Source organism: Haliotis rufescens, unplaced genomic scaffold (assembly GCF_023055435.1).
Source record: "Haliotis rufescens isolate VD_foot unplaced genomic scaffold, xgHalRufe1.0.p SCAF_9, whole genome shotgun sequence".
Classification (NCBI taxonomy): Eukaryota; Metazoa; Mollusca; class Gastropoda; order Lepetellida; family Haliotidae; genus Haliotis; species Haliotis rufescens.
The window spans coordinates 13559470-13587442 of NW_025964383.1; the positions used below are offsets into that span (position 1 = coordinate 13559470).

A 27973-nucleotide genomic window follows, 5' to 3' on the forward strand; every position below is an offset into this window, starting at 1 on the left:
ACAACGCAACGTTTCTTCAGTGAATAGAAACTAATGAGGACTATTGTCATTAACTGTATCAAACGTTTTGACATACATCTACAATCGTTCCACCTAATTTGGTTCTGATGAGCTTACTTTCGACAGACTCCTAAAGAGGTGGTTCAAAAGTAATAATATCACAAAACAAGAGGCAAATTGCTAACTGTTTCTGTTAATTCGTGCCGGAGATGTGGTGCAAGTTCAGTAACGAGACGTTATAACGAGGTTGTGCCCAGTTCTCAATGTACCACAATGTTCGGTATCTAAAAAGGATTTTTAGTTTCGCCACAATGTTCTATCTGATTGACAGATCATAGCACGTGGAAACTTTGAAGTAGGCATACACTTGGTCGTGTCCAGCGGGCATAAAGCTACAAAATATGAATTATTTGTTGATCGGACAGATATTTTTGTCTTGGCAATGATACCAAGGGTCTCGAGTGTTTTAACATATTGCAACAAATTCAAAGGCCCAAGGAAGTGATATCTGCCGCACACCAAACTCTTAATATATATCAAACAATTCTGCCTGTTTGATTCATCTAAATGTTACACAATGTAGTTTAGGCAATAACTGGTATTGCAAATGATGCCTTAAATATTTACAACCAGTGCTCCAGATGTGTTTTATAGCCACGGTGTATTTATTAACTCGCTTGTTATCAATCATCTTTGGTACTGATAGTTTTCTTTGGGTGTGTTCAACATGTCACATCTAATGTGCACCATAGTCAATTTCACTACACTGACACATGTCTATATCAAAATACAGTAAGCAAGAAGTAGCATGATAAATACATGTATATTGCTGTCTACAGTTTCCAGTTCTGTTCCCAAATGAAGAATTAAATCTTTTGGAAGGGGCACATACAATGTTATTGTAATGGGCAGAATGTCCGCATAGTTCGGAGATGGAAGAGTGAGTGATATTTGAAGGCGCAGCAAGCAATCTCTTTATCCGACTCTTTGTCTCCGTGTTTTGTCTTGCGCAGGGAAGTTTTGTGACAGTTTGCCAGTATAATATTCCCAGAAAATATCTGCATTCTTGGCTGCCAGTGATGAGGCCAGGATATGGCCGGTTGAATGGGACACGAGAATGTCATGCACCAGCGTCACTTCAGTTAATACAGTCTGCCGCTCGCCATGCCTGCTCGCGTGTAAACATCTGCCTTGGCCCACGGTGGCTGACAGTGTCAATATCAATTAACATTTAATATACTATAAATCCTTGATCCTGCATTGCGACCCTTGAACACTGTATAAAATTGAAAGACAATTGAGTGTGTAAACTGTATGAATAGTTCCATATTGATATATATATATCAATGTTATAACTACTGGCAATCCACCTGGGCTCCCGGTTATACCCAGTTAACCCATGCTTGTCGTAAGAGGCGACGAAATGGATCGGGTGGTCATGCTCAGTGGATGACTGCATGTCCTAGAATCTCAGTTAAGTGGATGGATGATCATAGTGTCGATCACTAGATTGTCTGATCCAGATTCGATAAGTTACAGACAGCGTGATATAGCTGGGATATTACTAAGCGCGGCGTTAAGCAACAACCACACTAACTGGATATAACTATAAAAAGACAGTATATGTCTATTGCAGTACAGGAACACACACCAACGAACGTATTAATTATTTACTTTTCTTTAGACAAACGTGTTTATTATTTGTGAATCTCATTTCACTAAAAATAGATTGTGCTATCCTTGTGCCTTAATCCTGTTATCAAGCATGTTAAAAGTTCTTGTGTTCAAAACATGATGTACTATATTCTTACACTGGGTGGGGATTCGAGGTTAGAATAGATTCCCATCAACCTATGCTAGTGGTAAGATGCAGCTTAATGGATAGGGTGGTCTGCAGGCTCAGTGATGTTTGTTTGTGTGTTGTGAATCTGGACCAGACAATCCAGTGATTGATATCATGAGCATCGATCCACTCAATTGGGATCCTATGACATGCGGCGTAGGTAGTTACTCGTAATATTAGTTATCGGATCGTCTGGTACAGATGCGATTATTTAATTATTTGGAATATTGCTGTGTGCGGCCTACAATTTTCTGTATTTTGGCCAGGTGTCATAGCTTTACATTTAGGCTGTAAGTTTGCAGATTTTGTTAAACTGTATAAGGTGTGTTGGACCTAATTCAATCAAATCTACAAGACCTGTAATATTGAGGTTTGACATAATAAGCATATTTGACCATAGTTGAAATATTTCATTCAGCCTTACTTAAATTTTAATTCTAATAGCATTTCTAAAAATCTAAAACCGATTTATTCATTTGAAAGCATGGTCCAACGGAATGTGCAGGCGCGTCCCTGGGGTATAGTAGAAGATGTGAATTCGAAAGTTTTTAAAAAGCCTCCAGAAATTTGATTGCCAGAGTATTATTAATATGGCGATTATGTGGACATGCAAGAGTATGGTTGGCTTTAACATCTCCAGACTATATGTGTGTGTATTGCTGTCCTGAACATCTCCCAGTGTGTTGTGTCAGTTTCAACCACGTGAATTTCGTGCAGCGCGTGCACTACAGTCGCTCCGACTCACGGCGGACGAGAGGCCTATATGGTGATGCGGCCTTAGCCAGGTTATAAAACTTGGACAGACTGTAGACAGGTGCGTCAGCCTGTCAGATGTATGGTACCCATGGAGATTGGAACGTTTGACAAGCAACACACGAATCTGATTGCAACTACTTGACACAGTAGCTGGGTTGTCCTGTGAAATTTTCAGAACTGAATGCACCGAGATACTATTTCCTTCCCTCTACGCATACAAATGGCAGCCTCGGAATAAAGCAACTTTGTTCAAGCATGTTCTTTAATTAAACCGCGATTAATGATTGTGGAAAAAGCAAGGACTCGATATGTTGTATTATGTAGCTAAAACTGAAAACAGTCTTGGAATATTATATATAGCATGTTCATGCAAGTCATCAGAAGGTGACAAATCCCTCAGGCCCCCACAAATTCGAGAGAACAAATCATCTGACTGTTACTTTAAGTCCAACTTGATGAGCGAATTTCTATCTAATAGGTCTGTCCTATACACGATTTGGAACTTTGTATTTCTACGTCAGGTACTCACCAATATGACCAAGTCAAGATCAAATTTGTTGCGTGGAAACAGAAAAAAAATATCAATTCTTAACAGGCCTTTGTAGCAAAAGGCACCATTTGACAAACTGGTCTTTGTGTGTTAAGTGTCATGAAAGAATACCTATAAGTTTTAGAGACATGGTCCGGACAAACACACCACTATTAACAGCCAAGGTCAAACTTGTGGCCATGGCAACAGATATTTTTCAAAAATAATTTCTTCATAGCAAAAGGCACCACTTTAACATTTGATTAATACATGTACCAAGTTTTGATGAAAAATGTCAGACTAGATTTTTAGTTCTGCTCCGGAAACACCTACCTCTGCTACATCCTAAGTCTAACTTGTTAAAAATGGAAACGGGGGGAAATCAAATTTTGAAACATTTCTAAATAGCAAAAGGTACCACGTCAGCCCTTAGTCAATACATGTACCAGGTTTGGATGAAAATTCTTTCACAGTTTTTATGGTGTGCTCCGGAAACGACACCCACCCCTCCCTTTTGAGACTAAATCCAAATTGTTTCCATGGAAATCGAGAAAAATTCAAATGCCCAAAATCTGCAAAACTACTTGAGGATCTGTTTGATATATCAACCACGCTTTGTTGAAAGATATCGGACGGTTTCTGAGTTGTGCGCCGGAAACAAAATCCACTACCCCCTCTTGAGACTTGGTACAAATTGTTTCCATGGAAATCGAGAAAAATAAAAATGCCATAAATCCGTAAATAGCAAAAGGCACCACTTCAGGATCTGTTTGATATATCTACCATTTGTTTTTGTTGAAAAAATATTGAACGGTTTTAGAAAGGATGACCGGCGGACGGACAATAAAATGTCAGTGCCAGAGAATAACCAGTCTTGATTATCAACCGAAACAAACTTCACTTTGAGAGCAAAATAGCTGTAAAGATTATATGAATGGACCACTAAATATCAGTGACGACACCACGTGTTCGCGAAAAGGGTAATCATGTCCCGCTATACTAGTAGCACCTGCCATATCCACACAGTTTGCGTGATAAAAGTAAGTGTTCATTGCCTGACGCAGTACAGCAGTACTCCTATCGTGCGACGGCGGACTGTCAACAAACCAAACAATCCAGTGATGGATGGACCAGAAATCCAGTAACACGTTAGTGCATTTACTGATTTTGATAAAACTAAGAAACGAACACAATGCAGATTTCTCCTCAAACGTTTAATGAAGTTGACCCAGGTTTAGCATGTTATATGATCATGATGACATGTATATCGCCTCACCAAATTGGCACTTAAGATGTAGCTGTAGGATGCACATATTTGAAAGCCTGACAAAGTAATAAATTGTCTACAATATTAAGCTAAACTTGACGAGACAGTTACCTTTGCACCTATTTCAATCACAGTCAAAGTCAAACAAAGGAATGAACAAATGAATCAACTCTAAATAATTGTAGTTACACTAAAAGTTGACTACTGTTCAACCTTATGCTTGTCATAAGAGGCGACTAACGGGATCCGTCAGGCTCGCTGACTTGGCTGATGCATATCGACCATCGTTTCCCAAAGATCAATGATATCAATCACTGGATTGTCTGGTCCGTCATATAACCATTCAATCTGAACACAACAGACCATGCATGGGGTGATTTTAGAGTATCATACATTGTGCCCCACCATAATTATATCATACGTCACTTCCTCTTTCAGGACCGCCTCCATGGTCCAGTGAATAGAGCGTCTGTCTGGAGGGCGAATGTCGGTGGTTCGATCCCCTGGCCTGATACTGGTACCAAGAGACGGTAAAAGTTGACCAGTACTTATTGTTACCCTGTGTGCTGCATGCTCGCCATTAATGGGATAAAACAAGGACTGGTGGGCTCGGAGTCCGTATATTGTGTCTTAGAATTTTCCTTCAGCAACCCGTGCTTGCATTAAGAGGCGACTATGCTTGTCATAAGAGTCGACTTATAGGTGATCGGACCCGTGAAGAAAAGGTCCGGGGTAGAATAGGTCTTCAGCAACTCATATGCACATGTAAAAGGCGACTATACTTGTCCTTTAGAGGTGACTAACGCGACCGGGTGGTCAGTCTCAATAACTTGGTTGATGCATGTTATCGAATCCCAATTGCGTGGATTGATGCTCATGATGTCAATCACTGGATTGTCGGGTCCAGTATCGATTATTTACAGGTGAGGTGAAGCGTGGTTTAATACAGCCCATGGAAGTCTATGATATTTAGCAAGTCTAGATTACTGCAGTATCTAAAACCGATATGTCCCTCCTCTTCAAACCTCGAGCTCACTTTGGAGTTGAATAAAATTCAATACACAGCACGCACACAATTACACTTCACAGGTTTTCATTCTGTGGGAAATTGCCTGTTTTGTGATATCATCCACTGTCATTTTAGGCAAAGCAGAATTACTGAAAATGAGGTACATGATAGATCACGCCATTTTTAAACATTACTAAGTCACAATTCACGGCGTTATTTACAGCATGTTTTGAAATTGAAATTTCGGATAATTACTGGGAGAAATGAATTTCAAAAAGGGCATATTAGTGATCACAGCTAGGTATCTGTCTTTTATCAAATCACCAATGATCATTCCAAAACGTCGCCGATAACCCAAGAATCGTTTAGAATGTTTTGGAAAATACCCAAACACGAACGCCGACGTAAACTTTCCGCCATACGTATATTGGAGAGTGTTTACAAAATCCCGTTTCACCTGTGTGGAATTATGAGACGCCTATTACATCACGTATGTTTCACACTCAGCTAGTATACATACATCCTTGAATGCTTTGGTCCTTGTCCTGGTCCTTGTCCTGGTCCTTGTCCTTGTCCTGGTCCTTGGTCCTTGTCCTGGTCCTGGTCCTGGTCCTTGTCCTTGTCACCAACACCAAGTGTCCAGAAGAAATCAAGCATAATAAATTTGGTTTGGACACGAACGCTGTGCACGGAGGAAAACTGCACTTTTAAGAAATGTAAACAAAGCAAAATTCAGATTTTACACAGTGTAGAATTTGTCCAATTTTGAGCTATCCATTCGTATATTCGTTGCATACATTAGCGCACCATTTTCAGAATGTGCATGGGAAGAGAATCGTAGCAAGAATTAGGGAATTAAAAATATATACATTGCAATGATTTGGTAAATTCAACAACAATTGTCGAAGTTTCCGTCCTGCGTGACGCCATGACTGACGCAAAATCACGCACAACCACATCGGTATTTCTTGAAAAGTATACAAACAAATCAAATTACACAGATTCTCGGAATGTTTCTGCTGACTTACGTGTCACAATTCTCGCACAACCTTCACTTTTCAGATTTTATGAAAATGTGCGTTAGAAAAATGACTCGGCACCCAGAAGGTAAACACGATAGATATTTCAGAACCAGATATTTGGCCTACAGAGCTGTCACACACACACACACACACACACACACACACACACACACACACACACGAAACAAATTTGGTCTTGACTTGTTCATATTGGTGAGTACCTGACGTAGAAATACAAAGTTCCAAATCGTGTATAGGACAGACACACACATTCATATAGTATTTAGTGGAAATTGTATGCATATTTCTCAATTTGTACTGTTTGTTTGTTTATTTGCTGTTTAACGCCGCACTCAGCAAAATTCCAGCTATATGATAGCAGTCTCTAAATAATCGAGTCTGGACCAGACACTCCAGTGATTGACATCATGAACATCGACCCACGCAATTTGGATACGATGACATGCATGAACCGTAGGCGCCTCTTACGGCAAGCATGGGTTGTTGAAGATCTATTCTACCCCGGATCTTCACGGGTCTCAATTTGTACTGAATCTCCATGCTTCAAACTTTGGCTGTAACGTTAATACCAGGAACATTTATTATTTAGAAAATCTATGCGACGCTAAGAAAAACAGTAATTAGCTCAGTAGTTCAGTAGATGCATAGCAAACCAAAACTCTTCTGGTACTTTAATTCATATCAAGGTCCTCATAATATAAGTATTTAAAGTCAGTTGTGAAGAACTAAAGGGTTTTTTTCGGTATAGGGTCAATATTTTTTCAGTTTACTCCTGTTGTCTGCTCAATTTGGGATAATTTCTGAACATAATGCAGAACTTTTCCTCTACACAATAAAAGCTAAAGTTTGTGTTAACATAAATCCATTGTTCCTTTAAGAAAATTATTGCATATAAGTACAAATCTGGCCAAGCGAGTCTGTGAGACAGAGGCCTTTTGATTGAAAATATTTTTTAAAGTTCACTGTTTTTCAGGCCAAGCTGAGATTTGACTTGATATCACTGATAGCTGAGTCACTGTCAAGTTTTCCAACATGCACGGACAAAGGTAATGACGTCATGTTTTTAGCTTTGACGTCAGCATCTTCAGGCCGTCTGTGAAAGATTTAGATCAAGATTTGCTCTGGGGTGTTTCAACAGGACTGGTTTCCTTCTGTCTGTAGCGCAACGAAGCTTGGTACCAGTTTTAATAAGCTTCTCACATCGATGTATTGTTTCCTACACATTCAATACGGTATCCATACCGCGGGTAGCATGCAAAGTAATGGAGCTTTTTTCTGAAACTAGTTCCACGATTTTGTTGCGCCCGAAACTTAGAGACGGGGCCAAGCTTTCGTCTGTGTCCCGCGGCCAGCGCAGAAGTACCATCCAACACGACCTTGAACTTTCTTGAACCAGAAAATGGCGACCAGGAAGTGATTTTGGGAAGTGATCGTGATGGTTTGCTGTTTTATAAGCAAAATGTGAAATGTCATGGGATACCTTATCAGCCCGTGGATACATAAGGTAGTATCTTCATTATTTATACTTTTTAAAGATATTTTGAAAGAATAGAATAAGTTATAGACACGGATCTAGCAAGACTTGCATTCGACTGCACCAACAGGCACTGGGTCACAGGGTGCGGCCGAGGCAAGACATGCTCATTGGTGTCAATCCTCTCTCCTCTCAGGAATAATGGAGCAATGTTCGTTTATATATTATGACCGCTAATTGTGAATGAACCGCATTCTTTTATCCATAGTCACGGTAAGTATATCAAGTGTGAATTGAATTGTTTTGACTATTTCTCAGAAAAATAACACAGGGAAGCTGAAACTCGGATGATCGCTCTAATATTGTCAGCCTGAAGTTTGTTCAAAAGATAAGCATGCTATTGTTAGCCATTACCCGTGTGTTATTTTTTCAGATAATTTAAATTTATTGATGTGGCCATTGACTTTAGTTTGGAAATACCAGGTTTTGACAGTAACCATGGTAACTTAAAATTGGCACAGAGACCATAGTCTGTTTTATGGTCTCTGCTTGCTGGAGTGATATCTTATGATCTTCAAAAATGTTGTTTTAAAAAAAATAATAATAATAATAATCAACTGTGCACAGCAAGCAGTAACTGTGAAATGATATGTAAAAGAACATTGTGATTGAGAGCTGTTAAATTCCTGCTTGTAGAATAATCAAGACATAAAAAATACACTTCTACTACTTGGAAAATCTTTTAAAAACATTTTCTCAGAAACCACAGACCTAGAACTTTTGCTATGATGTGTAATTATACAATGGGATTTATTTTTGACAAAAAATGTCAAGAAACATTATTTTTTTATGCATTGATATTTTACCTAAATTAATTTTAATTTTTCAAATCTACCCAGAAACTACAGTGATTATGAAGCTGCAGTGTTAGTGATATGGAGAAACACAAGGGGTCTCAAAGCTGTTCATGACAGTAAAAAATAACAATACACTTAAATTTGTTATCTGGGTATGACAAGGACCCCTTGATTTTTATGCTTAATTTCAGAGCACGTTTACTGCTCAGAAACTGTGGTGCTGGTTGACATCAGTTATTATGACCTGACTGACCGTGTACCCTGTAGTGCAAGCTGATTTCCAATGTCCTCTCCCATAATAAACTCAGAGAATGCAGCGAAATCCGACATGTTTGCAGTACAGTGTGGGTGCCCCCCTGGACATTTCACATCCATTCCTTTTCCTTTCAGCCAAGCACCAGTCCAGCAGAGCTTACTCTGGAATGACAAGCTGATGATGAACTTCTTGTCAGTTACTGTTTCGCAGGTGATGCTGATTGCTTGTGATGCATTCTGCCCTGACTTCTTCCTGCTTGTTATTGTGGTTGAGTTATATCGGTCATCCATTACAATATTCATCTCACAAGGCTCAGTACCCTCTTCCGATTAACTTCCTTCACTAATTCTACTCTACATCCATATCCTGTGTATTCAGTTCAGTAACAGTCTTAGCCACCTTGTTAGAGGTCCTCTGCATACTGCTCCTGCAAGGGGGTGGAATGTCTGTGTTTGCCATCAGTAATCTGGCTCTTGTGTTTCCAATAGGTGTGTCTTGTACTGTAGACCCAAGGCAAGTCCTATGTTAGATGCTGCTGGGTTTGGTCCAGGTTTGCCTGTTTTGATTGCGTTGTACAACTTCATATCAGGTGCTATGAAGTCACACATAACACATTTCAATGTCATTTTCAAGCATGTATTTTCTTTCTCTGGCTATCTGCAGGTGAGGCTTGTCATAGTCAGTGGATGTTGAATGATGCAATCTCAGAGCTGTGTTCCATGCCTCGGCCATCTTTTCATTGTCATACACCCTCCAAATCAGCTTTGCTTGACTCTTGTTTCAGGTCTTGCTTGCTGGCCGCAGTTTCACCCAACAGCCACACAGAGGTAGAGATGCAGTCGCAGTGTGGCGGGGACAGCCCAGTGCCATCCAACCTGGACTTGGTGACCAGTGAGAAGTCTTCAGCACTCATCCTGGTGACAGTCCTGGGTATCTGGGGTGGAGAGGCACTTTCTGATTCTTCAGATTGAAAGGTGAGACCTTTGTTCCAGGCAGTGTGGCCCTTGCTGAACTGTGACTTGATTCTCTTGCCACTGACTTTCATCGTGATTGTTTTATTAGAAATCTCAAGATCTACACATGTCTTGTGCCAGCAGTCCAAATTGCAGTTGAGCTGTATACACAGTCTGATAATTTTGGGGTATCTCATACCACCCCACCTCACCTCACCCCACACCACCTCATTTCACCCCACCCCACCTCACCCCACCAGACAATCCAGTGATTATGTATTCATGTTAAATTGCTAGCATGATCTCAGTGAGTTAACACCATAAAACTGCCATCGGTCTGGACTAGTGCAACCCCCCCACACACACACATACACACACTCTCACCTCACCTCACCTCACCTCACCTCACCTCACCTCACCTCACCTCACCTCACCTCACCTCACCTCACCTCACCTCACCTCACCTCACCTCACCTCACCCAACCCCACCTCACATCACCTCCCCCCTACCCACCCCACCAGACAATCCAGTGATTATGTATTCATGTTAAATTGCTAGCATGATCTCAGTGAGTTAACACCATAAAACTGCCATGGGTCTGGACTAGTGCAACCCCCCCACACACACACATACACACACTCTCACCTCACCCCACCTCACCTCACCCCACCTCACATCACCTCCCCCCACCCCACCCCACCAGACAATCCAGTGATTATGTATTCATGTTAAATTGCTAGCATGATCTCAGTGAGTTAACACCATAAAACTGCCATCGGTCTGGACTAGTGCAACCCCCCAACCCACACACACACACACACTCTCACCTCACCCCACCCCACCCCCACCCCACCTCACATCACCTCCCCCCTACCCACCCCACCAGACAATCCAGTGATTGACATTATGAGCAACGGTCATCACAAGTGAGACATGATGACATGCAATCAAGTCATCAAGACTGACCATCTGAATCTGTCGCTTCTGAGGACAAGACCCGTGAAGATTCTGGGGTAGAATAGGTCTTCAGCAACCCATGCTTGCCGTAAAAGGCGACTAACAGGATCAGGTGGTCAGGCTCGCTGACTTGGTTGATACATGTCATCTGTCCCAATTGCGTGGATCGATGCTCATGATATTAATCACTGGATTGTCTGGTTCAGACTCGATTATTTACAGACTGCGGTCATATAGCTGGAATATTGGTGAGTGCGGCGTTAAACAACAAACCAACCAACCAATCTGAGGACTAGCATGAGTTGCTGATCATGAAGCACTGGGCCGCCAGGGGCAAACTTAGGTTCATGTTTAATGTGGATGGTCTGGAAGTGACTGACCATCTGAATCTGTCGCTGCTGAGGACAAGCATGAGTTGCTGATCATGAAGCACTGGGCCGCCAGGGGCAAACTTAGGTTCATGTTTAATGTGGATGGTCTGGAAGTGACTGACCATCTGAATCTGTCGCTGCTGAGGACAAGCATGAGTCGCTGATCATGAAGCACTGGGCCGCCAGGGGCAAACTTAGGTTCATGTTTAATGTGGATGGTCTGGAAGTGAGATTCAGATTTAAGGATGGTTTGTGTAGCTTCAGGTTGAAGGCTTTCTCTGGAAATGGGTCAAGTGGTCAAATAGAGTATGCATACTAGCCAGATATTGGTTTGCATAGCTTCAGGTTAAAGGGATTGTGTTTAGATTACAGGGTGTCTTCAGGGTGGTTTGTGATTTTTTTGGTTCAGTCATTCTCAGGAGATGAGTCAAATGGTCACTTGCACAAAGCGATCTTAGTGCTAAGACGATCGAAACTCCCATACTTTAACTTAGGCTTACAACAGTCTTAGCGCTAAGATCGCTTTGTGCAAGTGGGCCCAGGGTGTCTTAAGGGTGTTTTGTGTTGTTTCTCTGGAAATGGTCAAGTGTATAGTAACCAGACACATCATAGCATGGGTAGGTGTCGATTACAAGGTGTCTTAAGGATGGATTTGTGCAGTTTCTGGTTAAAGTCATTCTCTGGACATGAATGAAGTGTTCAAATAGACTCTGTTCTTAGAGCATACTGAGTGAGAGAGTATGGTTTTACGCTGCTTTTAGCAATTTTCCAGAAATATCACGGCGGGGGACACCAGAAACGAACCCAGGTCTTCAGCATGACAAGCTAGGCTACCAACCGGCACAAGAGCAGATACATCATAACATGAGTAGATTTAGATTACAGGGAGTCTTAAGGGTGGTTTGTGCTGTTTCTCCCTAAGGCATTCTCTGGACATGGGTAAAGTGGTCCAATAGACTGTGTTCTGTGACCAGATACATGACAGCATGGGTAGATTTAGATTACAGGGTGTCTAAGGGTGGTTTGTACTGTTTCTCCCTAAGGCATTCTCTGGACATGGGTAAAGTGGTCCAATAGACTGTGTTCTGTGACCAGATACATGACAGCATGGGTAGATTTAGATGACAGGGTGTCTTAAGGGTGCTTTGTGGTGTTTTTGGTTAAGACATTCTCTGGACATGGGTAAAGTGGTCCAATGGACTGTTTTTAGGTCACCGGGCCCGAAGTACCAAGGTGAGCTTGTGCCATACCGTGGCGTCTGTCGTCCGTCCATCGTCCGTCGTCCTTACGTCAACAATTTTTTCAAATGACTCAATTTTTCTTCTGAACCACTAATTGGAAATTAATGAGGTTTGACTCGAAGCATCCCTAGGTGGTGGGGAATCACAATTGTAGAAATGGTTGGGTTGATCCCACATGGGGCTAAGGGGCGGGGCCAAATAGGGGTAATTAGGCTATGTTGCTTTAAGCGACTTCTTCTCTGGAACTAAGAGATAGACATCAACCATATTTGGTTGGAAGTATTCTCAGGTGATGGGAGTTCACAGTTATACAAATGGCGGGGCTGCAAACCGATATTATCCCCACCCTACACTAAACAGATAAATTGTATATGTTTGTTTGTTATAAGGAGAATAATACAATTATGCCAACAGGATCATAACATGGAAACGGTTCAGATCGTTATGCTACATTTGTATCTAGGGCCTCTGGTTTAGTGACGTGAGGTGAAATGGGGCTAACGTTGTGTTCAAGACTACTGCACTTACATTGCGACGAGCATGCACGTACATTGCAACATGCGTGCATGCATGCACACTTCTAGTCTGAACTTATGCCGATTTGCTCAAGTAAGCCCACTAAAATAAATGGGTATCTCTTCAGCTCCATGAGTAACAGATTGGATGATTTCATTCTCTGATTTCTTCAAATCACTGTTCGGTTTCTTTGGATTCCGTTACAGGATATCAGAGACCTCAGCCTGCACGGACAAGTTTGTTCTTTTGTTTACTCTTACAGCTGGGCTGCCATGTCCTGTACATGCAGACATGGAGACGGATTTGTACAGTGCATCATTAATGATAGGTTATTAAATAGGCAAATGATGTATTTTACAGAAGGGAAAAGCCATTAAGGATTTATACATACTGCAACGAGCAGGTTAAATAATTATAGTCCATCTACACACAGCTATGTCCATGCATGAGCTCACTGCAACGAGCAGGTTAAATAATTATAGTCCATCAACACACAGCTATATCCATGCATGAGCTCACTGCAACGAGCAGGTCAAATAATTATAGTCCATGTACACAGGGCTATATCCATGCATGAGCTCACTGCAACGAGCAGGTCAAATAATTATAGTCCATCTACACAGGGCTATATCCATGCATGAGCTCAATGCAACGAGCAGGTTAAATAATTATAGTCCATCTACACAGCGCTATATACATGCAAGAGCTCAAAGATGACGATGTCCTGTTACTACCCTGATCATCGGATACACTCCACCCGACATAAAGAAGCAGACAAACTCCTATTGCCCCCATGACCAGAACACAAGATGTACAGTAAAGCAGTGTGCATGTAAAGGGAAGTAACTGATCATCGGATACACTTCACCCGACATATAGAAGCAGACAAACTCCTATTGCCCCCATGACCAGAACACGAGATGTACAGTAAAGCAGTGTGCATGTAAAGGGAAGTAACTGCGTGCTATATTAGATCGCATTGTTTTTAAATATTAGGATCTTTAAGTTTTCCTTTTTGAAAATGGAAATAAAAGCGAAACGTGTGGCAGAATTTATGATGATGCCGGCGGTGCCTGAGAACCAAGGTTATCATTTGTTTGGCCTTAGTATAATATTCCCCAGATAATATCTGCATTCTTAGCGGCCATGATGGGCCTGGGTATGGGCAGGTGAATGTCATGTCTGTTTGACATTTAAATGTCATGCACCAGTGTCACCTCAGTTTTGACCGATGAAGATCTGGGTAGAGAATAAGCCTTCAGCAACCCATGCATGTCACAAGAGGAGACTGAGGGGACTGGGTGGTCAGGCTTGCTGACTTGGTTGATGTATGTCATTGTATCACAGTTGCCTAAATTGATGCTCATGATGTCAATCACTGGATTGTCTTGTGCAGATTAGATTGTTTACAGACCGCCACCATATATCAAACAACACTTCAGTTTCACACAGTCTGCCCCCTTGCCATGCCTGCACGCGGCATGTAATAAAAATATCCGGCATGGTCCACAGTGGCTGACATTGTCAATATCATTATCAATTCTATAAACCCCTGACATGTGCCATTGATTACCTGTGTGACACAATTCATTTGGAAAAATCTTGAAACTGTCCAAATTACAAATGTGTAAATGTGTGTGTCTTTTGATCTTGTTTGTGTAAACTATATGGATAGTTACATTTGGATTTCTATCAGCGTTATAACTACCGGTAGCCCGTCTGGTCAGGCTCAGTGACTTGGTTGGTTGCATGTCCTGGAATCTCCTTTAAGTGTATCGATGCTCATGGTGTCAACCACTGGATTGTCTGATCCAGACTCCATTATTTACAGAAGCTGTCATAATTATAGCTATTGGAATATTGGAATAGTGTGGCGACAACACCCATACAAACCTGAATTAGCTATAAAAAGATAACTTTCGGTATATGTCTACAAGAACACTCACCATCGAATGTGTTAAATATTTACTTTTCTTTATAGAAAAATTTGTTTATTATTTGTGAGTCTTATGTCACTGAGAATAGATTGTGTTAATCTAGTCATCAAGGATGTTGAAAGTTCGTTCAGTCAGGACATGCTGTATTATATCCTGACACCCTGAGGGGATTCGGGGTTACAAATTGATCCCATCAACAAGGCTAGATCAACTCAGTGGCCTAGTTGACAGCCTGTCGTACCACACAGCATGAGTCGTTACTCGTTATATCAATCACTGGATTGTCTGGTCCAGATGTGATTATTTACAGACTATTCGAATTTTGCCTAGTGTAGCCTGTCGTACCCACAGAGCGTGGGTCGTTACTCGTAATTTCAATCACAGGATTGTCTGGTCCAGATGTGATTATTTTCAGACTATTGGAATTTTGCCAAGTGTAGCCTGTCCTACCCACAGAGCGTGGGTCGTTAATCGTAATATCAAACACTGGATTGTCTGGTCCAGATGTGATTATTTACAGACTATTGGAATATTGCTCAGTGAAGCCTGTCGTACCCACAGAGCGTGGGTCGTTACTCGTAATATCAATCACTGGATTGTCTGGTCCAGATGTGATTATTTACAGACTCTTGGAATATTGCTGAGTGTAGCCTGTTGTACCCACACAGCATGGGTCGTTATTCATTATATCAATCACTGGATTGTCTGGTCCAGTTGTGATTATTTACAGACTATTGGAATATTGCCTCTTGAGATGGGTCAAGTGGTCAAATAGACTGAATACTGACCAGATACATCATGGCATGGGTAGATTTAGATTACAGGGTATCCTTGGGGTGTTTTTTGTTGTTTCTGGTTAAAGTCTTGCTCTTGGGACGGGTCAAGTGGTCAAATAGACTGTATACTGACCAGAAACATCATAGCATGGGTAGATTAAGATTACAGGGTATCTTCAGGGTGTTTTTTGTTTTTTCTGGTTAAGGTCCTCCTCTTGAGATGGGTCAAGTGGTCAAATAGACTGTGTATACTGACCAGATACATAGTGACATGGTTGGATTTAGATCACAGGGTGTCTTCAGGGTGTTTTTTGTTGTTTCTGGTTAAGGTCCTCCTCTTGAGATGGGTCAAGTGGTCAAATAGACTGTATACTGACCAGATACATCATAGCATGGGTAGATTTAGATTACAGGGTGTCTTAAGGGTGGTTTGTGTTGTTTTTGGTTAAGATCTACCTCTTGAGATGGGTCAAGTGGTCAAATAGACTGTATACTGACCAGATACATCATAGCATGGGTAGATTTAGATTACAGGGTGTCTTAAGGGTGGTTTGTGTTGTTTTTGGTTAAGATCTACCTCTTGAGATGGGTCAAGTGGTCAAATAGACTATGTATACTGACCAGATACATCATAGCATGGGTAGATTTAGATTACAGGGTGTCTTAAGGGTGGTTTGTGTTGTTTTTGGTTAAGATCTACCTCTTGAGATGGGTCAAGTGGTCAAATAGACTGTATACTGACCAGATACATCATAGCATGGGTAGATTTAGATTACAGGGTGTCTTAAGGGTGGTTTGTGTTGTTTTTGGTTAAGATCTACCTCTTGAGATGGGTCAAGTGGTCAAATAGACTAAGTATACTGACCAGATACATCATAACATGGGTAGATTTAGATTACAGGGTGTCTTAAGGTTCTACTACACCAAATCAGAACCAGTTTGGACAGTGCGGTTTTCGTAGGGAGCCTTCAGTGCAGATCGAGAGATATCTGCAGGCTGTGAATGGAGGATATTCTGTAAGATTTTTATGTCTTTCAAATGTACATCCATCCAGTTATTAAAACTGACCATGTTTTTCTATATTAAGTACTGTCTTTTTCAACATGATGACTTATGCTGAATATGACCACAGCTATTTTCAAGTAGGTGACATTTGGTGCGAAACTGGGGGTGGTGTGTTTAGCTTCCTGAGTGCACATTTCAGTAATTCATACTTTACATACTTTTCTGTTTATATTTCACCATGGATACACCATGGAGGCAAATTTAAAAATAATGACAGTGAAGTTGGGGACATTTTGGGTTGAATGGAGCATTTGGATGGCCTGGAAATGAATTTTGCTTCGTATTGTGGTCGAACTCAGCACGAACCCCCCAGGGTACCTCTGTCCATCAAGCCCTCCTCCTGCCTTCTGAATTTGTTGAAACTGATAAATTTGACAACAAATTAGGATCAAGTCACCACTGCCACAACAATTTCTGCCTTGTGTCAATCGCTTGCCGGTCAAGTTTCGCGATGCCGTTATCTTGAATGTGAAGCATGTACACTGCTGACAGCAGAATATGTCACAAATCCCCTTATTTATAGTAAACAATCTAGTATACCAATATATCTTTCTGTTAGGTGCTTTTGTGTGAATGAATGATGCTATTTTTCTATTAAGTGTCTTAAAACAGACTTATTTTTCACTCATATGACTTTCAAATAATTATTTTGTCCCCTCAAGAACTGACTCCTGGCTGTTATATCCAAACTGGTTTGCCATTTGATATTGTCTGAACACTTTTTTCAGCTTTTAGCATGCCTGATGTTGACTGGGGAGGTATATGTGCACTCATGCAGAAGAAGTAGAAGTTTTCACATCCAATTTGGCATTTGGAGAAGCTGATCAGAAGTCCGGTGTTGGCAGTGTGTGATCGACAACCCTTGTTTTGCCTCGCTGCGCTCTATTACCTTGTAGAAGTTGTGGAACTTGGACATGTAGGTACAATAAGTACATTTAAGAACCCCAGTCCACTTGAGGCCCCTCTGTTGCTCACTATCAAGTGCCATAATAAGATCACCCTCATGCACTAGACATTTCTGACAGTGCTCCCTTAATGCCCCACTGTGCATTGTTTTTAGTTTGCAAACATGAAGTAAGGGCTATACACCAGTCCCAGAACCTGCTTAGATGAAAATAATATCCACTGGCTCTTTTGGAATGTAACATTATGGTTCTGAAATCATCTGTAAAGAATGTGATAGTGTTCGACAATACTAAATTATCTCCCCTGTTTAGTAAAATGCATTGTATCTTTCATTCCCCTATAAACCCATAAATTATTAGAGAGAAACTCTATTTTAAGCTGGTATTACATGACACTGTTAATTGTGAATAAAAAGAATTACATTTATGTCAGGATAAGCTGTAAATTTTCAAAATTATATGGAATTTTAACTTTGTTTCATTGAAACTGGCAAATAACTGAAATTAGCAAGTTTAGCCACCTTGAAACATTAAACAGTAAGTATGTTTGATGTCCTGTGAGTATTTTAAAGTCTTAACTAAATAAATCAATAGAGTTAAGTGTAATTTCCTTCCATGTTGTGGTTTCAAAGAGCTTTCTTCTACTTGAGGGTCCATTTCCATTTCTCGGCTTTAATAGGCGGTATGGTTCACTGGTCAGCTTTTGAGATTGCTGGCAACAAAGTACACCTTTACTTCCTATTTTCTGGTAAAGTTCATTATCCAGCCTTACATATATGATGACTTTAAAGCTGCTTAATGTGTCCCTTGCTTATTGTTGGCCTGAATTCCATGCTCTCTGTCATATTTTGAGATTTTTTTCTGATTCCTTTCCATGTGTACTTATGTCACCAGCCTATATCATAGGTGATTATACTTTTGATTTTTGGAGTAAATGAAAGCACAAACATTTGTGATAGCCCCTCCATAGATGATTTACCAAATGCAGACAGCCATTTGAGTGTTTAATTATATAAACAATGGATGGTCTAAGTTCGAGCAATCTCAAACAATATCAATCGCATCATGTCATGAGTGTCAAAACCATATTCCATGAATGTAGCAGACTCTGCTATGTTCTGATGATGTCAGCAAAGGAAGGCAAACAACAGACCACTACTCAATTTTAAATATGTATTATTACTGGTTTTGAGGTTTAAAGATTTGTTCAATTTTTTTAGTTGAAAAAAAAAATTAGGGTGATATGATCTATGCAGCCTCAATCATTTATAGAATTGACCCTTGACCCCCTTCTTTTATGAAATATGAATTAACTCCCATGGTCAGTGCATGAAGGTAAAAACTTCTTTATTAATACAGAAATACCTTTTGTAACACATTGATGAAGTGTACATCATTAAACTCTCACAACTCTTTCTGTGCATCAAAACTATGTATTCCGGTGCCATATAGACATGCTGGATTGGAACAAGTAGTGAAGTTTAATCCAATTTCCATATTTTTTTCTGAGAAGCTACATATATATACAATACATGAATCACAGATTTGACAAGTGCAATTGTATTCTGATTTGTCTACAGGTTCTACTACACCAAATCAGAACCAGTCTGGACAGGGCGGTTTTCGTAGGGAGCCTTCAGTGTAGATCGAGAGATATCTGCAGGCTGTGATTGGAGGATATTCTGTAAGATTTTTATGTCTTTCAAATGTACACAGCTATTTTCAAGTAGGTGACATTTGGTGCGAAACTGCGGGTGGTGTGTTTACAGGTAATAGCTGTTGAATGCTTAGTTATTTTAAAACAAAATATAACGTTACTATAGAAGTCTATGGGAAAACATTTGGTTGTGTGTAACCTTAAGGGTGTTTTGTGTTGTTTCTGGCTAAAGTCCTCCTCTTGAGATGGGTCAAGTGGTCAAATAGACTATGTATACTGACCAGATACATCATAGCAAGGTGAGATTTAGATTACAGTTTCTCCTCTTGAAATGGGTCAAGTGGTCAAATAGACTATGTATACTGACCAGATACATCATAGCAAGGTGAGATTTAGATTACAGTTTCTCCTCTTGAGATGGGTCAAGTGGTCAAATAGTCTATGTATACTGACCAGATACATCATAGCAAGGTGAGATTTAGATTACAGTTTCTCCTCTTGAAATGGGTCAAGTGGTCAAATAGACTGTATACTGACCAGACCCATGAAGATTCCGAGGTAGAATAGGTCTTCAGCAACCTATGCTTGCCGTAAAAGGCGACTAACGGGATCACTTGGTCAGGCTCGACGACTTGGTTGATACATGTCATCGATCCCAATTGCCTGGATCGATGCTCATGATATCAATCACTGGATTGTCTGGTCCAGACTCGATTATTTACAGACCGCCGTCATATAGCTGGTGTGCGGCGTTAAACAACAAACCAACCAACTGACCAGATACATCAGGACATGGGTAGATTTAGATTACAGGGTGTGTAACAGGGTGTTCGATGTAGCTTCAGGTTCACAGCATTGTCTGGACATGGGCCAAGTGGTAGAATAAATTGTGTATGATGACCAGATACATCACAGCATGGTTAGTTTTCGATTACAGGGTGTCTTAAGGGTGGTTTGTGTTGTTTCTGGTTAAGATCCACTTCTTGAGATGGGCCAAGTGGTCAAATAGACTGTATACTGACCAGATACATCACAGCATGGTTAGTTTTCGATTACAGGGTGTCTTAAGGGTGGTTTGTGTTGTTTCTGGTTAAGATCCACCTCTTGAGATGGGTCAAGTGGTCAAATAGACTGTATACTGACCAGATACATCATAGCATGGGTAGATTTAGATTACAGGGTGTCTTCAGGGTGTTTTGTGTTGTTTCTGGTTAAGATCCACCTCTTGAGATGGGTCAAGTGGTCAAATAGATTATGTATACTGACCAGATACATCACAGCATGGGTAGATTTAGATTACAGGGTGTCTTAAGGGTGGTTTGTGTTGTTTCTGGTTAAGATCCACTTCTTGAGATGGGTCAAGTGGTCAAATAGACTGTATACTGACCAGATACATCATAGCATGGGTAGATTTAGATTACAGGGTGTCTTCAGGGTGTTTTGTGTTGTTTCTGGTTAAGATCCACCTCTTGAGATGGGTCAAGTGGTCAAATAGACTATGTATACTGACCAGATACATCATAGCATGGGTAGATTTAGATAACAGGGTGTCTTCAGGGTGTTTTGTGTTGTTTCTGGTTAAGATCCACCTCTTGAGATGGGTCAAGTGGTCAAATAGACTATGTATACTGACCAGATACATAATGACATAGTTAGATTTAGATAACAGGGTGTCTTCAGGCTGCTTTGTGGTGTCTCTGGTTAAAATCCACCTCTTGAGATGGGTCAAGTGGTCAAATAGACTATGTATACTGACCAGATACATCATAGCATGGGTACGGTAGCTTTAGATTACAGGGTGTTTTAGGGGTGTTTTGTGTTGTTTCTGGTTAAAGTCCTCCTCTTGAGATGGGTCAAGTGGTCAAATAAACTGTATACTGATCAGATACATCATAGCATATTAGATTTAGATTACAGGGTGTTTTAGGGGTGTTTTGTGTTGTTTCTGGTTAAAGTTCTCCTCTTGAGATGGGTCAAGTGGTCAAATAGACTGTATACTGACCAGATACATCATAGCATGGGTAGTTTTAGATTACAGGGTGTCTTCAGGGTGTTTTGTATTGTTTCTGGTTAAAGTTCTCCTCTTGAGATGGGTCAAGTGGTCAAATAGACTGTATACAGACCAGATACATCATAGCATGGGTAGTTTTAGATTACAGGGTGTTTTCAGGGTGTTTTGTGTTGTTTCTGGTTAAGATCCACTTCTTGAGATGGGTCAAGTGGTCAAATAGACTGTATACTGACCAGATACATCATAGCATGGGTAGATTTAGATTACAGGGTGTCTTCAGGGTGTTTTGTGTTGTTTCTGGTTAAGATCCACCTCTTGAGATGGGTCAAGTGGTCAAATAGACTGTATACTGACCAGATACATCATAGCATGGGTAGATTTAGATTACAGGGTGTCTTCAGGGTGTTTTGTGTTGTTTCTGGTTAAGATCTACCTCTTGAGATGGGTCAAGTGGTCAAATAGACTGTATACTGACCAGATACATCACAGCATGGGTAGATTTAGATTACAGGGTGTCTTCAGGGTGTTTTGTGTTGTTTCTGGTTAAGATCCACCTCTTGAGATGGGTCAAGTGGTCAAATAGACTGTATACTGCCCAGATCCATAATGACATGGGTAGATTTAGATTACAGGGTGTCTTCAGGGTGTTTTGTGTTGTTTCTGGTTAAGATCCACCTCTTGAGATGGGTCAAGTGGTCAAATGGACTATGTATACTGACCAGATACATCATAGCATGGGTAGATTTAGATTACAGGGTGTCTTCAGGGTGTTTTGTGTTGTTTCTGGTTAAAGTCCACCTCTTGAGATGGGTCAAGTGGTCAAATAGACTGTGTATACTGACCAGATACATCATAGCATGGGTAGATTTAGATTACAGGGTGTCTTCAGGGTGTTTTGTGTTTTGTTTTTGGTTAAAGTCGTCCTCTGGTTGATATGTCTGTGAGTACGAAGAATGCTGCCTCAAAGTCTTCGCAGGTTTGCCTTGTTTGAGCTGAGGGGTTTGCTCCAATTATTCATAAAGATGGAGATGTCATGTAGCTGGAATATCTGCGACTGTGACAAACAAACAACAGTTTCTCAACTGTAGACAAGGGGGAGGTAATTTGCAACATTTGGTGGATGAGTAAGCTCCCTTTGGTCTGTTGTCCTGAGGAGGATATTTGAAGTTTTTGTCTTGACCCTGACCATTATTTTTTATTTGTTGCATCACAGATTGTCAAAGTCAGACGTCTGAGTTGGGAACAGCCAGGATCAGCTGCACATTGGAAGCCCGCCCCATACCCCAGACCTTGTGGTAGACTGTTTATCCAGGAAGAACAAGATTATCTCACTCTCTCACTCTCTCACTCTCTCACTCACTCACTCACTCACTCTTCTGTGATCAGAGATACATCATGTCATGGGTAGATATAGATTACAGGTTGTCTTAAGGGTGGTTTGTACTGTTTCTGGTTAAAGTCATTCTCTGGACATGGATCAAGTGGTCAAATAGACTGTTTTTTAGTGATGTGAGGTGAAAGGGGGTGCAAGATTATTGCACTTATATAGCAACATGCATGGATGTTTGTTTGTGGCTACTTGTACTAGACTGAACTTATGCCACTGAGATACCATTTCACACTTTAACATGAACATGCAACTCAGACACAGCATACTGACTCCAAGAGGACCAGTCCTTGTTTTAGCCCCTTATTGCCAAGCACCAGGCAGGGTAACAATAAGTACGATTCTTTAATGTCCTTGGTATGACACAGTTACATATCAAATCCCCGGCCTTTCGCCCTTCGGGCAGACGCTCTATCCACCAAACCACGGAGGCAGTTCTGTTGTTTAGTGGTCAGATACATCATAGCATGAGTAGATTTAGATTACAGGGTGTCTTCAGGGTGGTTTGTGGTGTTTATAGTTAAAGTCATTCTCTGGACATGGATCAAGTGGTCAAATAGACTCTGTTCTGTGATCAGACACATCGTAGCATGGGTAGATATAGATTACAGGTTGTCTTAAGGGTGGTTTGTGGTGTTTATAGTTAAAGTCATTCTCTGGACATGGATCAAGTGGTCAAATAGACTCTGTTCTGTGATCAGACACATCGTAGCATGGGTAGATATAGATTACAGGTTGTCTTAAGGGTGGTTTGTGGTGTTTATAGTTAAAGTCAGTCTCTGGACATGGATAAAGTGGTCAAATAGACTCTGTTCTGTGATCAGGTACATCATAGCATGAGTAGACTTAGATTACAGGGTGTCTTAAGGGTGGTTTGTGGTGTTTATAGTTAAAGTCATATAGTTTCGCCCTTCGGGCAGACGCTCTATCAACCAGACCATGGAGGCGGTTCTGTTGTTTAGTGGTCAGATACATCATAGCATGAGTAGATTTAGATTACAGGGTGTCTTAAGGGTGGTTTGTGGTGTTTATAGTTAAAGTCATATAGTTTCACCCTTCGGGCAGACGCTCTATCAACCAGACCATGGAGGCGGTTCTGTTGTTTAGTGGTCAGATACATCACAGCATGAGTAGATTTAGATTACAGGGTGTCTTAACTCTTTCAACACTGTAGGCCAGTAGACCAGCCAAGATGTCATGACTCCCCAGTCGCCATACGGTGGTCTACCGGCCAGCGTGTATACAAGTAAACAACATACTCGCGTGAACAAGTCATGTGACTACCGGAAACAAGAGTTGATGTATTATGGGGTGTTTATTTAGAAAGTTCTTTAGATAGCTGAATTTTCTGAACGTAAACTTGTGTTGTGATTTGACTTTGAACATACATGTGTAATGGCTGCAAGTCATTATTCATATAGCGATGAGATGTCAGACAATGATTTTAATGAATATGTTGTTGGTTTTGATTTGCTTGAACTAAATCCTGAGGGCGAACGGGAAATTCGCAAACTGTTTCACGACGATGACGACAATGGTTTCGAAGGCTGCATGGAATATTTTCCTCCGGGATTTTCTGTATGAGTTTGGAACAAGGACTAAGATTGTGGGCGTGACCGCGAGGAATTTGTGAGTGAACCTGGATTGTCTGGTCCAGACTCGATTATTTACAGACCGCCGTCATATAGCTGGAATATTGCTGAGTGCAGCGTTAAACACCAAACAAACAAAATAAATATATGTATGTGTGTTGGTTGATGCATGTCATCGTATTCTAAATGCTTCGATCAATGCTCTTGATGTCAATCACTGGACCGTCTGGTCGATGATTTACAGATCACTGTCATATAGCTGGAATATTGCTGTTTGTAGCATCAACAAATGAACAAACAATCCAAACAGTTCAACTCAACCTGATCTCAAATACAAAATCGTAGAACCAAACAAGTCATCAAACTGTTATTATTATTTTTATTAATTTTCATGTTAGGTGAAGAATAGTCAAAGGGAGATAATCCACTCATTCAACACCTGTCAGTCCACCTCCTACTGTCACCTGTGCCATCTGGTGTTTGAAAACATATTAGTTCGCTGTCTGTGTATGATATTGGAAAGTAAAGTGATTTGTTTCAGCCTTTTGTATTTTTTCCTCTCTTTTTTTTCACTTGTCTCGCTAACCAAAGTTAACGAGATGATATTTTTGGGGTGTTGCTGCTGCAAAATATGAACTTTTATTATTCTAGGATCAAATATAACATTCATATAACTCAAAAGCATTCATATTTCAACTATTCAACAAGAAAAACTGTTAAAATCCTTTGTTATATTTAAGAATTGACCTTCACTTTGTGTGAGTTCATTGGAGTATGAACCTTCATAGAGTGAGGGCCAAACTGTATGAACGTCGGAGCTTGCGACGACGTTCATACAATGTTTGGCCCTCACTCTATGAAGGTTCATACTCCAATGAACTCACACAAAGTGAAGGTCAATTCTTATAATTTTTTTATCACTATTTCTTACCTCAAAAGATGTAGGCCTAGATCTAAACACAATTTTATTTAGTACGTTTGACTTCATGTTTACACTGACAGCCATACAACAACCAGCTATATCGCGGAGTAAAATAGTTCTCAAAAAGAGAGGTGACATGGGCGTATGGATGCACAACTTGCTCTCCATAAACATCTTACGCAGCACATGTGTCCAAATCATATCCTCATTAGATGAGAAAGGTCTGTAAAGAACTACCTCAGTAAGTCAGTCACAATGACAGCGCGTCGTAATACATTTACATCAAGTACAAGACGTCAAAATGGCCGACACGATAAACGTGACGGGAGAGATTTCCGAAGTTGTTGATGAACCTTTGGCGGTTACATGTGTTAGTCATCATTAATCAACTGGCCGATCATTGAAAGGTGAATAAAGATGCGTCAAACAGACACAAAGGTAAATTCATAGATTGCTGGAGACGGTCAATGTCAGCCTAGGCACGGATCGAGTCGATACTACGATCGTTTAGATGTGCATTTCTTCGTTTGTTCATTAGGATGGGCGGTAGCGAGGATATTCGTGAACAATCATGCAGTCACGTTCTCTGACATTTCTCAAAGTATACTGAAACGCTGAGACCAAGAATAAAGGTTCTAAATGATCAGAAAGAACGCTTATGCATGTTTTCGTGGTAGGGAATTCCCAGGGGTTTCCCCAGGAATGTGGAAGTAGTCCGTCAGTGTTTACGTCATTTCAAGAACACGGTCTCGTGAAAAACGTATGAACGTCAAATTGTGTCGTTCATACACTTATGAACGTCAATTTCGCGGTCATGTGACCGACCTCTCGTCCAATGGAAAAGCCGTATATCGTGTAAACTTCAAATCTAAAAATTATTTTCAGATGAAGAACACTGCCACATCCAAGGGAGATAATCCACTTTCAACGCACCTGCCAATCAAGCAACTTCAGTAACCTATGCTGTCTAGTGATGTAAATATAATTAGATCCTATTGTCTCTAATTTGTTTCAACCTTTTGTGTTATTTCTCACATTTACTTACCTTGGCTAACCAGTTTACCTGGCCTAACGAGTGTACCTCAAGTAGGCAGCAGCAGCAGCAGCCATTACACACCTGTTCTGTTGTTCCATTAACAAGTTAAATAGAAGTCATGTTACCGAAATCAAACATGTATTATTTGACAAATATTTAATTTATTGTTTCAGGTCCATGTCGATTCTCACCTGTGCAACGCCTGGGTCACCTACTTTCCTCCATCTTCCTGAGGCAAGGGAATTAACTGACTATTAAAGTCCTGTTTCCACCCTTACCGAACTACGCTGGAATTTCATGGCTCGATCCTAGCGCCACCAGTGGCAGTTCCGTGTTATGGCCCTTCTACGTCCCTCCAACTGACCGGTCAGTTTCCTCCCTTACCGAACTACGCTGGAATTTCATGGCTCGATCCTAGCGCCACCAGTGGCAGTTCCGTGTTATGGCCCTTCTACGTCCCTCCAACTGACCGGTCAGTTTCCACCCTTACCGAACTACGCTGGAATTTCATGGCTCAATCCTAGCGCCACCAGTGGCAGTTCCGTGTTATGGCCCTTCTACGTCCCTCCAACTGACCGGTCAGTTTCCACCCTTACCGAACTACACTGGAATTTCATGGCTCGATCCTAGCGCCATCAGTGGCAATCACAGGTTATGGCCCTTCTACGTCCCTCCAACTGACTGGTCAGTTTCCACCCTTACCGAACTACGCTAGAATTTCATGGCTCGATCCTAGCGCCACCAGTGGCAGTTCCGTGTTATGGCCCTTCTACGTCCCTCCAACTGACTGGTCAGTTTCCACCCTTACCGAACTACGCTAGAATTTCATGGCTCGATCCTAGCGCCACCAGTGGCAGTTCCGTGTTATGGCCCTTCTACGTCCCTCCAACTGACTGGTCAGTTTCCACCCTTACCGAACTACGCTAGAATTTCATGGCTCGATCCTAGCGCCACCAGTGGCAGTTCCGTGTTATGGCCCTTCTACGTCCCTCCAACTGACCGGTCAGTTTCCACCTCCCTCTCGTATCACTTCCATTTGCTTCAAACAATATGGCGGCGCATAGTCAAGATGATCTGATCTATAATCAAGACCTATATTGTAATAAAATGGGTCTTACGCCCAGTTGACAGTACACATGCTCTGGAAATCCTGCAGTCGAACGAAAGCTGCACGATGGAATCCATGTTGTTTATGAACCGGATGTCTAGTTTCTTACGTGATTTTCATTGGACTATGTAAAGACTCATTAGTCCAGCCACAACTCCAGACTTCGAGCCTAGTTATGCAAGGGTGGAAACTGGACTTTTAAAGTCAGATAACTCTCTTGCCTCGGGAAGATGACTTTCCTCCTGCTGCCCGAAGGTCAGAAGACACTATTTATTCACTGTTATCACATTTTCTGTTACAGTCAATCTATTTATAGCTTCCTAATCTGTTACGTTGTCTGTTTTTTACTGATTGTTCATCTGTGATTTCCTTTAATTAAAGAATGGTAGAAATTAAAACATTTTTTCATGAATTTTCAAGTACTACACAATCTGGGCATTGCAGTGATAGGTAGCTTGTTGGTATTGCCACAAACATCCCGAAGTTGTATCCCGAGGTAATGAC

General features: G+C 41.0%; 1 long non-coding RNA gene across 3 annotated transcripts; it reads left to right on the forward strand.

The window, feature by feature from the left end:
• Positions 1-7809: 7809 nt before the first annotated feature.
• LOC125377585 lies at positions 7810-27051 on the forward strand. 3 transcript variants are annotated; one of them, XR_007219762.1, is made up of 4 exons: positions 7810-7951; positions 9819-10008; positions 26211-26300; positions 26535-27051. It is a non-coding gene; the product is annotated as an uncharacterized LOC125377585 (long non-coding RNA). The 3 variants fall into 3 exon arrangements; XR_007219763.1 differs by lacking the exons at positions 26211-26300; positions 26535-27051 and adding exons at positions 17580-17767; positions 19337-19396; XR_007219761.1 differs by lacking the exons at positions 26211-26300; positions 26535-27051 and adding an exon at positions 22638-22863.
• The last annotated feature ends 922 nt before the right edge of the window (positions 27052-27973 follow it).